This window comes from Capsicum annuum, chromosome 10 (genome assembly GCF_002878395.1).
Source record: "Capsicum annuum cultivar UCD-10X-F1 chromosome 10, UCD10Xv1.1, whole genome shotgun sequence".
Lineage (NCBI taxonomy): Eukaryota > Viridiplantae > Streptophyta > Magnoliopsida > Solanales > Solanaceae > Capsicum > Capsicum annuum.
The window spans coordinates 202,970,734-202,983,502 of NC_061120.1; the positions used below are offsets into that span (position 1 = coordinate 202,970,734).

Below are 12,769 nucleotides of genomic sequence, written 5' to 3' on the forward strand. Positions count from 1 at the left end.
GTCATACCGACAGACATTAGGCTTTATGGTTTACTGAAATCACGGTTTCATTTTTCTTCTCAAAATATAAAAGCCTAAATAACATCATTTGGCAAATTTATTAATTTAATTTTATGCGAACAAAATCATGTGAAAAGATCTAACTATTCTATATAGAAAATCGTGCAGATTTTGTCCAAAACAGATAATATCACACTATTGAGAGTATCTTTGGATTGGTATAGCCCAACAATTTCCCATTAATTACTTGTATATTTACAAGGTTTGTTGTATCCTTGTTTTGTAGGTCAAAAGAATGAGAACCTTGGAACATGGTGCATTAAAATTATTTGAGTTTGAGAGAGATTGAAGAAAGAACTTTATGATGGAGGCTGTCTTTGACTCACTTATATAAACATAAAATAAGATAAATAATTATATGAGTTTAAGTTATATACACTATATGAGAAATATTTACATGTTGTCGGGATATATTAACCCATATTTCATTTTATATATAATAGAATGTTATATTTTGAGGTGACCTAACGTAGATATCTTAAATGCCCTTTTTTATTGTTGTTAATATATACCACTTAAACGAGAGATAATTACTCGCACATAAACAATAATCCCTCTATTTCATGTATATGACACTATACGTATTAGTTCATTGTTTCAAAAAAGAGTAATCGGACTTCTTTGAAATAATAAAACTATTCAAATTCATTCTAATATTTGTGGAGAAAAAATAGTAGTAAATGGTAAAAAAGAGGTTTTTTTTTTTTACCCAATAGAATTTAGAAGCACAAATTTTGAACATTTATCTTTTTTTCTAAAGAAAAATTATACTCAATCAAATATTGTTACATAAATTAAAATAGAAAAAGTAACATGCATGCACCTACTGTTTTAATTTTTTAGTCTAGACTAGATATACACCTCAAATTAAAGGTGGTGAGCGATGATTAGTAGCTTAGCTTTCAACTTTATGCAAGCTTTAATTGATCCAAATTAATGGGATGTGAATTGCCAACTTACCATATTCATCATGGTGAATGAAAAGCTGATAGGCACAAAAAAAGGGGTGTATGTTTGGTGGTGGTGGGGTGGGGTGGGGTGGGGTGGCGTGGGTGGGCTGGGGTGTGGGTGTGGGTGTGCTAAGGGGGGTGGAGGACAAGTACCATGAGAAAAGGTGGACTTTTTAAAAAGATCCAATGAGGTAAAAGAAAGAAGTGGACAGGGTCAAATAGAGATGCTTGGTGGACACTAGACAAGCTCATGAGCTTTAGACATAACGTAGCTTCATAAAGAGAAACAAACTAACATCACTAAAGTAGGAAACTGCTTCTTCTTCTTCATGATATTCGTCTAGTGGCGGACCCAGAATTCAGAGATCGTGGACGTTTAAGAGATTTGAACAAGTATATTGGTGTTCGAAACTTTAAGATTTTATTTGAAAATTAAAACACTCAACTATCTTCTTGATTTACTGGTGATTTTCCAAGCCTTATACTAATTTTTATAAAAAAATTTTTTATATAATTACTGCCTCAAATTTAATGAATGCCGAAGTATCAAGAAAAAGGTCATAGGTCCGCCCTTGTATTCATCAGAGTCTGTAGCCAAAATCTTAACTTAACGATTATCATAACTTAGTTTGATGTCGATATAAATCTTCCGACTAAAATCTTGACGATTCGTTAGAATTTATTTTCAAAATTCTAATTATCACTATAAGTTGTTGTTAATGCAATCTTGACTAATATAAATTCTAGCAACTCGCCAGGATTTTGATGCAAACTTTGACAAAATAGTTAGATATATATTAGCTAAATCAAGATAAATTTATACTAAAATATGAGATTGTATCTCATATAAAATATAAAATTACTTAATTCTAATTCTAATTTGGAATAACTTCATTTTGAACTAGTGATCCTAGAGTTCCTTCCTTCAAACTCATCAATTTTTTTTATTTTTTATTTTTATTATTATTATTATTATTATTTTTGTGTGTGTGTTTTATGAATAAAAAGAAAATAGGATGAAGTGATGAGTTCTTGTCATATTATGTACTCAGAAACTCCTTTCGGTGGTTAAGCTTTTCCATTTTAGTCAGCTAAATGAGCCCCACTTTGACTAATATGCTTTTTGTTTTGAATTTTTTAAAAAATAAACAAACAAATAAATAAATAAACAAATAAGATGTTGGCTTAATAAACTGTCATATAGTTGGTGTATTTTAAATGTGGAATTGTCGAGAAACTCTTTATACTTGTTTTGAATTGCCATCTCAATTTTTACGATTTTAATTTAATCAATTAAACACTTGTTAGAATTCGGCATAAAAATTTAGTATTGATATATTTGGAATAAGAGCATTTTTTATATGTTAACTTATAAATCATAACTGCCAATATATATGTGACTTAAATTATTTCCAATTTAATTTCAGTATTTTGACTTATATATACCGACTTTTACTTAATTTAACAACGATAAAATTAATAATACAGATTTGACAATTAAAAATAATTTGAAAGTAAAAGAAGGTGTACATATTTTTTATAGGCCCTAGTCAGTAGTGTCATGTGAGAATGTTTTTGTTTGACTTGCTTGCTAACGATAATAACTGCCATATTCCAACTCAAAACTTCAAAGCAAAATTTGAAAATTCAAAATTTGAGCTAATGATCTAATGAAATTAACATTTCAATCTTCATAAGATATAAGATATGAATAAAATTATAAAATTGTGTCCACATAATTCTCTTCAAATTCACTGTAAAATTATATGAAATATGTTATTGTTATTGTTATTATTATGTAAAAAATAATGAGCATTATTATTATTATTAGTTATGTATATTTTCAATGTCCACATACATATTTCCCTCAGAAAATCCAAAAAAAAAAAAGGGTATACATAATTTTTTTAACTAAACAAAGTTTGCTAGGTAAGTTGAAAATTACATTCCGAAAAGAAATAAACGTTCTAAATTTTTTCTTTTGCTTTTGTTCTTCCTTTAACGTAACATCTTTTCTCGATTATAATATACATATTTAATAAAATATGTGAAGGATAGAATGTATGCGAACTTTATTATATCTTCGTTGGGTAAAATCAAACATCTTTTCTGAATTCAAATGTTTCAAAATGTGTGGCCCTTGATGAGATATTCCTTGTAGTTGGACTTTACAAAAGTATTGTGTAGACTGAGGAAGAGTCAAAAGTATTTAATGTTCTTCCCCAACCAATGGATCAATCCCTTGGAATTAGGCTTTGCTAACTTTTTAATTCTCATGCACAAAAAACAAAAGAGCTAGGATCAGTTGCGCAATCAACATATTTATTAGGGGTTTCAAAATATACTCCACTCCCTCCTAAATTATTCATCTCAAATTTTTTAATTTAATTTTTTATTTTACTTGTCTTTTTTCATTAATCAAAAAGAGTCGAATTTTTTTTCCATCTTTGCATTAATTACTTTTTCTTCAAATTAAAATATAAATATCATTTAATAGGGGTACTATGATAAACTAGTCATGTTATTAATTATTTTTTTTAATCAATGCGTCATCTCAATTTGAGACGGAGGAAATATAAAATAAGCAAACAAAAAGCTAACGGGTTTCAAAATTATATATATTTCATTTGTTTTAAGATAATTGATCTTTGTTGATTTTGTACTTCATCAGAGGTAGAGGTATGGACTGCGTACATCTTACCCCCCAGACCCCACTAGGTGGGAATACACTGGGTTTGTTGTTGTGTTGATTTTGTACTTCTTTTAAGAAAAAAAATTATTAGAAACTTATTTTACTAAATTAATCTTTTTAATTATACTTAAAAAATATAAGTTTGAGTATATATATTTTGTTTAGTATTTAAGATAAGGATAATATTAAAAAAATATATAATTAAATTCTACTGATTTTAAAAAAGAAACAACTAAATTGAAACAAATATTTCTAAAAATAGGGTCAATTATTTTGAAATGGAGAAAATAATACTCCCTCCATTTTATTTTATGTGGCATACTTTGACCCAGCACAAAATTAAAAAAATAAGGAAAAATTTGGTAATGTTTACCAAATTATCCTTTATTAAAAAATGTACTCCTATTATTTTAAATTAAATGGGACCAATAAGATCAAAAGTAAAATTATGTCCTAAAATAATTATCAAATAAGAAAATGTAATTTTTTTTGGGAGGGTCAGACAAAAAAGGAAATGACAAAGTAGTATATATTTTTTAGTGGAGAATAGTTCAAATAACCCCTTACGCTTCTTAGCTCCGCCCTGCATGCATGTATGGAGAAGGTAGATCTAAGTGGGCGTTTGGTTATATTTTTGTAAGCCTAATTCTGTCTTGTTCATGCTTGAATACTTAAATATGACTTCAAATGTTAGGAACATGTTATAAGTCCAAATTTGAAATACAATTTTAAGTTGGATTTCAAATTTTAATTTCATCTGAACCCTGAATAAAGTGAAAAGTTATTCCGAAAAAAAAAAAAAAGAAGAGTAATATTTATAGACAAATAGACGCCTAAATGTTTCCTTATATAAAGTAAAACCTTTCTGAGTAATGAGAAAATAAAGAGAATCCATATTATGGAAGAAGAAGATACGAAAATTAGGGACAAAAACAAATCACATAAAATTTGGTTACTTGTAACCTGCTTCATTTTTCTTTTGTCACCAAGAAAACAAAATTTCCAAATTAGTTTCTCCACTTACAAAAAGATTCTTCAAATTCAAAACTAGACAAAAGTGTCATTCATGTTAGTTAGAAAAAGGAAAAAATTGAAGAGTCATAATCAAAGACTTTAATTTGGTGAAATAATTAACAACAAAATCTTCTTGAATAGTTGAGGGAACATTATAACGTTATTGATTCTTGTTGCTGTCTAATTTGAGGCATTACACAAATAAATTGATGGCTGGAAAGTGAGTTAATTAATTATGATGAGATTTTTTCACAATTTTTACAATTTGGTATGTTGTCAGGTCTCACTTGATAGTCACATAAAGTATAATTATTCTTCCCTTTTGTTTAATTCTAAAATTTAAAACAAACTAGTAGTTTGGCTTCGTGGGAAAATGTGGGATATCCCAGAATTAAATTTCTACTTCGCTTGATTAAAGATATAACTAACCCAATATAAATTATACCTCAAATTTGAAAGGGAAAAATCCTTTTGGTCACAAAAATTTGGCTCAAATTTGACCACAATAGTGAAAAAACATGTTCACACTAGTATTTGCATTATGTTAATTAGGAGTTGATACTTACCATTTTGCTCTCTATGCATTTAAAAGGTTTGGGATTTTCCGTTCGCATGGATAAAAATAAATAGGACAAATTGGATTGTCGAAATTGGAATGCGTGTCTTTTTATGTTTCAACTTTGTAAGACGATATTGAATATATTAGAAATACTTTATTTTAGATATCATTTAATTATTTTAAATTTGCTTTAACAAAAAAAAAAAGTTTAATTTTGTTCTCCATTATAATTGAGGTCAAATATATCTTTTGCAATCAGTATAAATTTATCTCACTAATTAAATGAATCTCGTAAGATTGAAATCCTACATATGTTGTTCTAACACAATTCTATAACTGATCCCTTTTAAGATTGCAAATAGCAATGTCAAAGCTTCATATTGAACTCCTAAATCAGTGGCGAACCCAGGATTTAAGGATAGTGGGTGCTTAAAAAATTTTAAAACTGAAAAAAAATAAGAATTCACCTCAATGAGGTTTGAATCCGGGGCATCCCTTCTAGTGGAAGAGAACATTAAAGTCGACCTAAATATAAATGCATCCAACCAACTTTTTGTTTAGTGGGTGCTTTTATATATTATATATCTATTTTTATATATTTTTTATGTAATTTTACCTGTTCCTCGTCGAGTTTAGTGGGTGTCGGAGCACCCCACAAATGAATGTAGGTCCGCCCCTGTCCTAAATAGTTTGCAATAATATTGTGTGATTGAATTAAAGTGGAGTTCTAGTGGTTGCGGGCTCATGATTTTGTGACGGAGACATTGTTTGCAACAAATTTAAATTCATGGAAAACTAACAATAATAAACAAAATATGAAGAAATGAGAATATTTTATTAATAAATATGTGGGTATAATTTTGTACATTCTTGATTCTTTTCTTTTGATTTCTCCGTGATTCAAGCGTCGTTGGTAGACTATTTCTCAAACTTAGGATGATTTGAATTTAATCTCACGAAAGGAGTGCTTGATTTTCTCCATAATTTGAGGGTCGTTAGTAGCATATTTCTTGAACATAGGACGATTTGGAATCTATTTGAAAGAAGGCTTGATTTTCTCCATAATTCGAAGGCCGTTAGCAACGTATTTCTCAAACTTAGAACGATTTAGATTTGATCTTCATGAAAGGAGGCTTGATTTTCTCCATAATTCGAAGGTCAATAGCAGCGTATTTCTTGAACTTAGGACGATTTAAATTTGAACTCCAAGAAAGAAAGGTTTATGAACTTTCTTGAAGTATTTGGTTAACAAGAATAGATTCTTTCATTTCTTTATGAATATCACATGAGCTTATGAGATTTCGAGATCATCAAGATATCGATCTCTGAATGAATAGCCAAGTTTGTGGGATATTCGAGATGCTCTTCAAGGAAATATGATATCCTTTAAATAAGCATAATTTAGGATGTAGGTTGAGTAGCATCCAAGCTAGGTTTAGGTAGAGTAGACTCCAACGATTCTAGCAGAAATTGGATTCTTCTTGTAGAGTCCACAAAACTCTGATGTCTACAAATGCTCCCTACTTCAAGACTTGTCGAAGTGTAGACTTGAAGAAGCTCAAGGCGAGGCTTGAAGTAAGTTCTATCTTTGCGTTTTTGTGACTCGGGATTTGCATATCTAATTTGTGAGAGAAGGGATGAAAAACAAATTTAGTCCCACTAGACTTGTCAATTAGTTCACAATACATTTTATAGTAATGGAAATAAAAAATTGTAATCATAAATAAAATTTGAAGAAATCAGAATATTTTTACTGATAAATAATATGAGTACAATTTTGATCCTCCCTTGATTGTTCTTTCTAGATTTTCTCCTTAATTCGAAGAGCGTTGCTAGCATATTTCTTAGACGTAAGAAAATTTAAATTTAATATGAATTTTCTCTTTAATTCAAAGATCATTATAGTTGTTTTATCCATTTTTAACTCTAAAGGTTGGAAAACATTGATTTCGACTTTTAAAAATATTTTAAAACTTTAAAGAAAATTTTGAAACAAACAGAGTCGCCACTTAATTTATTTGAAAAGAAATTAAGAAAACTTTTAAGGAAAATCCTAACTTAAAACAGAAAAAGACTTAGGCTTTTAAGAAAATTCCGGGTAAGAGGTTCTTATTAACATCTTATGAAAGTTTTTAAGGCACCTAAAATGTCCGCTAACTTGCTGTTATCCGGACTATTTGAAAACCACCTTTGACTAACTTTGAAAAAACAGATGCTGGTTTTTGAAAAAAAGTGATTTTAGAAAAAAAAAAAAACTTGTATAAAATAAATTTTGGTGACTTAGTTGGGAATTTAACTAAGTCTAAGCAAATTAATAACAACTAGCACGTAAAAAGGAAAGGAAAAAACTATTGGGCTTTAGGCCCATCACCACCTGTCCTAATCTAAATAGGGCAAAATTCAGAAATAACATACTTATCCCCTTAATTATGAGTTTCATAGCAACAGTTTCATAATACATAATAGAGCAGGTTGTATTTTGTATTTTTGCAAACTGTTGCTACAAAAATACAAATACATATGATTTTAACTGCCCTTATGATCGATATGTATTTTGTATTTTTTGTAAACTGTTGCTACAAAAATACAAATACATACAAATACATATGCTACAAAATGTAATTTGATAAAAGTGTTGCTATTTTTGTAATTTAATACTTAAGTATGCTATTTTATATATTTTTTCCATCTAAATATTGGGCATTGGGCCCGTAACCTGTCCTAAACTATATTTTTGAGCCCTTTTGACCCAAAATCTGTTTCACCTATATTAGTTTACAACTTTGGATTCGAGGCCCCAAATAAATGAATAAATAAATAACTAAATAACTTTTTTTATTTCTTTTTATATGCATACTATATGGATCAAAATATTTGGCTTGGATTTTCCCACTAATGAGAAAATACAGTAAAAGCACTCGGTAATTTCAGCTTCGATCATGATCTGGGGAAATAATCATCACATCCAAATGACTAAATGATAGCTCTATGGGCAATGATGATGCTATTGAAGCCCTAAGAAGACCTTCGTCAAAGCCTCAAGCTCATATTATTGGGCTTCAATATGAAATCAAGAAGATGCTTATGATGGAAGCAGAGCCCAAGAATGAGTCCAAGAACTATGGAGAAGAGTGGACAAAGTACTACACATATTTCATGATTCAAGTTCAAACCCAAAAGGAAGAAGATTGAGCCCATATGGGTTGTGAGTAAATTTAGAAAATTTTCCTTATTTTTGTAAGGGAGAATTTTTGGTATTATTTTTATATGCTTTCCTAGTTTTAGTAGAATTTTTTTATTATTTCCATAATAGTAGATCCTAATCCCATGCTATTTGGGATAGTTTTTTCTAGTCCTAGTTAGATTTGATAAAGGTAGATCCCAATCCCATGCTATTTGAGATAGATTTTTTCCCTATATATAAGGATGAATTTTGTTATTTCCAATGAGACAATATTATTATTAATTGAGAGTTTCTCTTATTTACACCTTTGTGTGTGACTACTTGGGATTTATCTTGCAACCCTATAAGAACGATTCTTTAGGAGGTAAGATTAATTCTTAATTTGATATCTTTGATTTCTATTAAAGTTAATTAAAGAAGGTGATTAGCCTTATACTAATTATTGTCTTTAGTTTCTTTGAAATAGAGGTCTAGATCACTTTTGATCTAAGTTCGTGAATTGACTCTATTAGTATCATAATTAGTCTTAATCCGCTAATTTTGAATACTAAGATCAATTAGGGTTCTTAGCACTTAACCTCAAAATTGGAGATTTTATTTTCTAATTTTGCCTATCTTTAATTTCTGGCCTTTAATCTTAGTATTTTCGCTTCTGCATTATTTTATTGTTTATTAACGTAACTCGATTCTTATCAAGTGGTATCAAAGCGGTTCTATCAAGGTTCCGTTCTTGATAATTCTTGGGAGTTTTCTAGTAAAAAAAAAAGAGGTTGCTTTAGATCAAGAAATTCTAAATTTATTGTGTTCTTGTTTTCCAACATCAAGGAGGAAAAACCAAGAAGAGAAAGAAAAAAAATTAATTGGTCTTTTCTTGTCTCACCAAACCCAATCCGTTTGGGAGTTGGTAATTTTTTTATCTCTACATCTTACTTCTAAAGGGATTATTACTAGTAGGGTTAATATATAAATTCTAAGGAAATCAGTCAAAGGTTTTAATTTGAGTAGGAAAAGGCAATAGGGGTGAGATAAAAAAAGGGCCAAATTGAGAGTTTTTGTTTTCTTTAACTTTTGGAGATGTCTCAAACCGGAAAGGATACTGATGCTGGGACTTAAAATAATAACATAGCCGAGGTACTTAGAAGGATTTTCACGCAACTTAATGCATTGGAAGTCACCCACAATCCTCCTAATCCGGTGAACATGGCCGATGTAAGGAGAATGCATCAAAACCCAATGCCTCAATTTAGGAGACAAGCAGTTCGAGGTCCTCAGTTCCAACAAGATGAGAATCCTTTTGGTGACTATGAGGATGAATTGGACGAAGCTTACCAAAGGAGAAACGAAAGGAGAGCATCACGAGCTAGGGTTAAAGATGACAATCTTAGTAGCATTAAGATGAAGAAGCATGTTTTCAAAGGAACGAGAGATTCAGACTTATATCTTGATTTGGAGAGAAAGGTGGCGGCCATCTTTAACTGTCATAACTACTCTAAAGTTAAGAAAGTTAAACTTGTTGTAGTTGAGTTTTCAGACTATGCTGCTAGTTGGTGAAAGAAATTTAGCAGAGACAGATTAGACAACGGAGAGCTTCCTATTGCAACATGGGATGAGATGAGGAGGGTTATGAGGAGCGCTTTATGTCATCACACTTTCAAAGAGATCTGCAAAAACGCCTTCAAAATTTGAGGCAAGGTTCTATGTCTGTGGATGATTATTTTAAGGCTATGGATATGGCTATGATCCAAGCAAATTTTAATGAGGACGAGGAGGCCACTATGGCTAAGTTTATTAATGGGTTAAATGGAGAAATTGCTGATGCAGTAGAATTGCAATAATATGTTGATTTAGATGAGTTAGTAGAATTGGTTGTAAAGGTAGAAAAACAAAATAAAAGTAAGAAACAAACTAACTCATGGAAAGATCGGTCTACTACAACTCCAAGGAAGCCATGGACGATCTATGAGGATAAAACTATGCCTAAATCACAAGATGATAAGGGCAATGGTAAATTGGAGGCCAAAGATGGAGGTAAAGCTTTCAACTCAAAAACTTCTACTCCTTCTACTCCTTCTAGTGCTATACAATGTCACAAGTGTCTGGGGGGGACATAAGGCATTTGAGTGTCCAAATAGAAGAGTTATCGTCATTAAAGATAATGGGGAATATAAGAGTGAAAAAAGTGAAGAAGAAGCAGCAGAAGAAGAAGAATAAAAGGGTGTTGGTAGTAAAGACGAAATTAATGTGGCTGCTCATAATAAGGAAAAATATTAATGGGAGAGCTTAATGAGGCACAATGAGAAAATATTTTTCATACACGATATGGGATAAAGGGTAGAATTTGCTCAATAATTATCGACAGTGGTAGTTGTGCTAATATGGTGAGTGTATATGCGGTGGAAAAATTAGGAATTTCATGCACAAAACGTAAGGGAAATTATAAGCTCCAATGGTTGAATGAATGTAGAGACCTCAAGGTGAGTAAATAATGCATGATTTCCTTTTCTATTGGGGAGTATCTGATGAAGTTCTCTGTGACGTTGTACCAATGCAAGCTTGTTATATTTTGTTGGGTCGACCCCGGCAATATGATAGATATGCCATCCATAATTGGAGGAGAAATAAGTACTTTCTTGAACATAAGGGGAAAAAGTATATTCTTGCACCCTTAACTCCTTCCCAAGAGTATGAAGACCAACAAAGATTGAAAAAAAAAATAATGGAAAAACATGGAAATGGATCAACAAAAGAGAGTGATAAATAAGAAAGAATTGGTGAGAGGAAAGCATCTAAGGGTGACAAAATAGTGTGTCTTGCGAAAGCCAAAGAATGTTTACTTGCAAAAAATGTGGGGATGCCTATTGTCCTACTTACATATAGGGAAGTTATGATCAACACTAATGATTTAACTCCTTCTTTTCCTAGTGTTGTTTCAAGAATTTTGCAGGATTTTAATGATATCTTTCCTAAGGAGATCCCTAAAGGCTTACCTCATTTGAGGAGAGTAGAACATCAAATTGATTTTGTGCCAGGATCTCAACTTCTGAATAGGTCCACTTATAGAAGCAATGCCGATGAAACAAGGGAGCTAAAAAGACAAGTAGAAGAGTTGCTTGATAAGGGGTTTGTGATAGAAAACATGAGTCCATGCTCTGTTACTGTACTATTGGTACCAAAAAAGAACGGCACTTGGAGGATGTGTGTGGATTGTCGCGCTACCAATAAAATAACGATAGAGTACCATCATCCTATTCCTCGCCTAGATAATATGCTTGACCAATTGCATGGCTCTGAGATATTTTCCAAAATTTATTTAAAAAGTGGATACCACCAAATCCAAATGAATACGGGAGATGAATGGAAACTGCTTTCAAAACTAAGTAGGGTTTGTATGAGTAGTTAGTGATGCCATTTGGCTTAACTAATGCACTTAGTACTTTCATAAGGTTAATGAATCATATCTTCAAAGATTTTCATGGAAAATTTATGGTGGTCTATTTTGATTATATTCTGATCTTTTCGACCTCTCTTGAAGAACATTTGGAATACCTGAGGCTAGTTTTCAAGTGCTAAGAGAGCAACAATTGTATGCTAATCTCACAAAATGCACGTTTTGTGTTGATAAGGTAATCTTTCTTGGTTTCGTTTTTAGCTCTAATGGTGTTGAAGTTGATGAAGATAAAATTAAAGTAATAAAAGAATGGCCTACTCCTAGGAGTATGATAGAGGTTAGTAGTTTTCATGGGCTTGCTAGCTTCTATAGGAGATTTGTGAAGGACTTTAGTAAAATTGCTTCACCCTTAACTGAAGTCATTAAAAAGGATAAGAGTTTTATTTGGGGAGAAGAACAAGAGCATGCCTTTAATGTGTTGAAAGATAAGTTGTGTTCTGCTCCTTTGTTGCAACTACCTGATTTTACCAAATCTTTTGAAATTGAATGTGATGCTAGTGGAAAAGGCATAGGGGCCGTTCTAATGCAAGATTCTAAGCCTATTACATATTTCAGTGAGAAATTAAGTGGAGCTACATTGAATTATTCTACGTATGATCGGGAGTTGTACACCTTGGTAAAGGCTTTGGCTACTTGGCAACATTACTTATGGCCACGGGAGTTTGTGATAAAGACTGACCACAAATCATTGAGATACTTGAAAATCCAAGATAAATTGAGTAAGCGACAAGCCAAGTGGGTGGAGTTCATTGAGATATTTCCTTATATGATTTCATACAAACAAAGTAAGGACAATGTAGTGGCTGATGCATTATCCAGAAGGTACATTCTTATTTCTACTCTTGCTTTTAAGCTAAGGGAT

At 31.1% G+C, this 12,769-nt stretch overlaps 1 non-coding gene across 1 annotated transcript; it reads right to left on the reverse strand.

The window, feature by feature from the left end:
- Positions 1–8,135: 8,135 nt before the first annotated feature.
- Positions 8,136–8,244, reverse strand: LOC124888341. The gene has a single exon (XR_007046467.1). It is a non-coding gene; the product is annotated as a small nucleolar RNA Z103 (small nucleolar RNA).
- Positions 8,245–12,769: the final 4,525 nt, after the last annotated feature.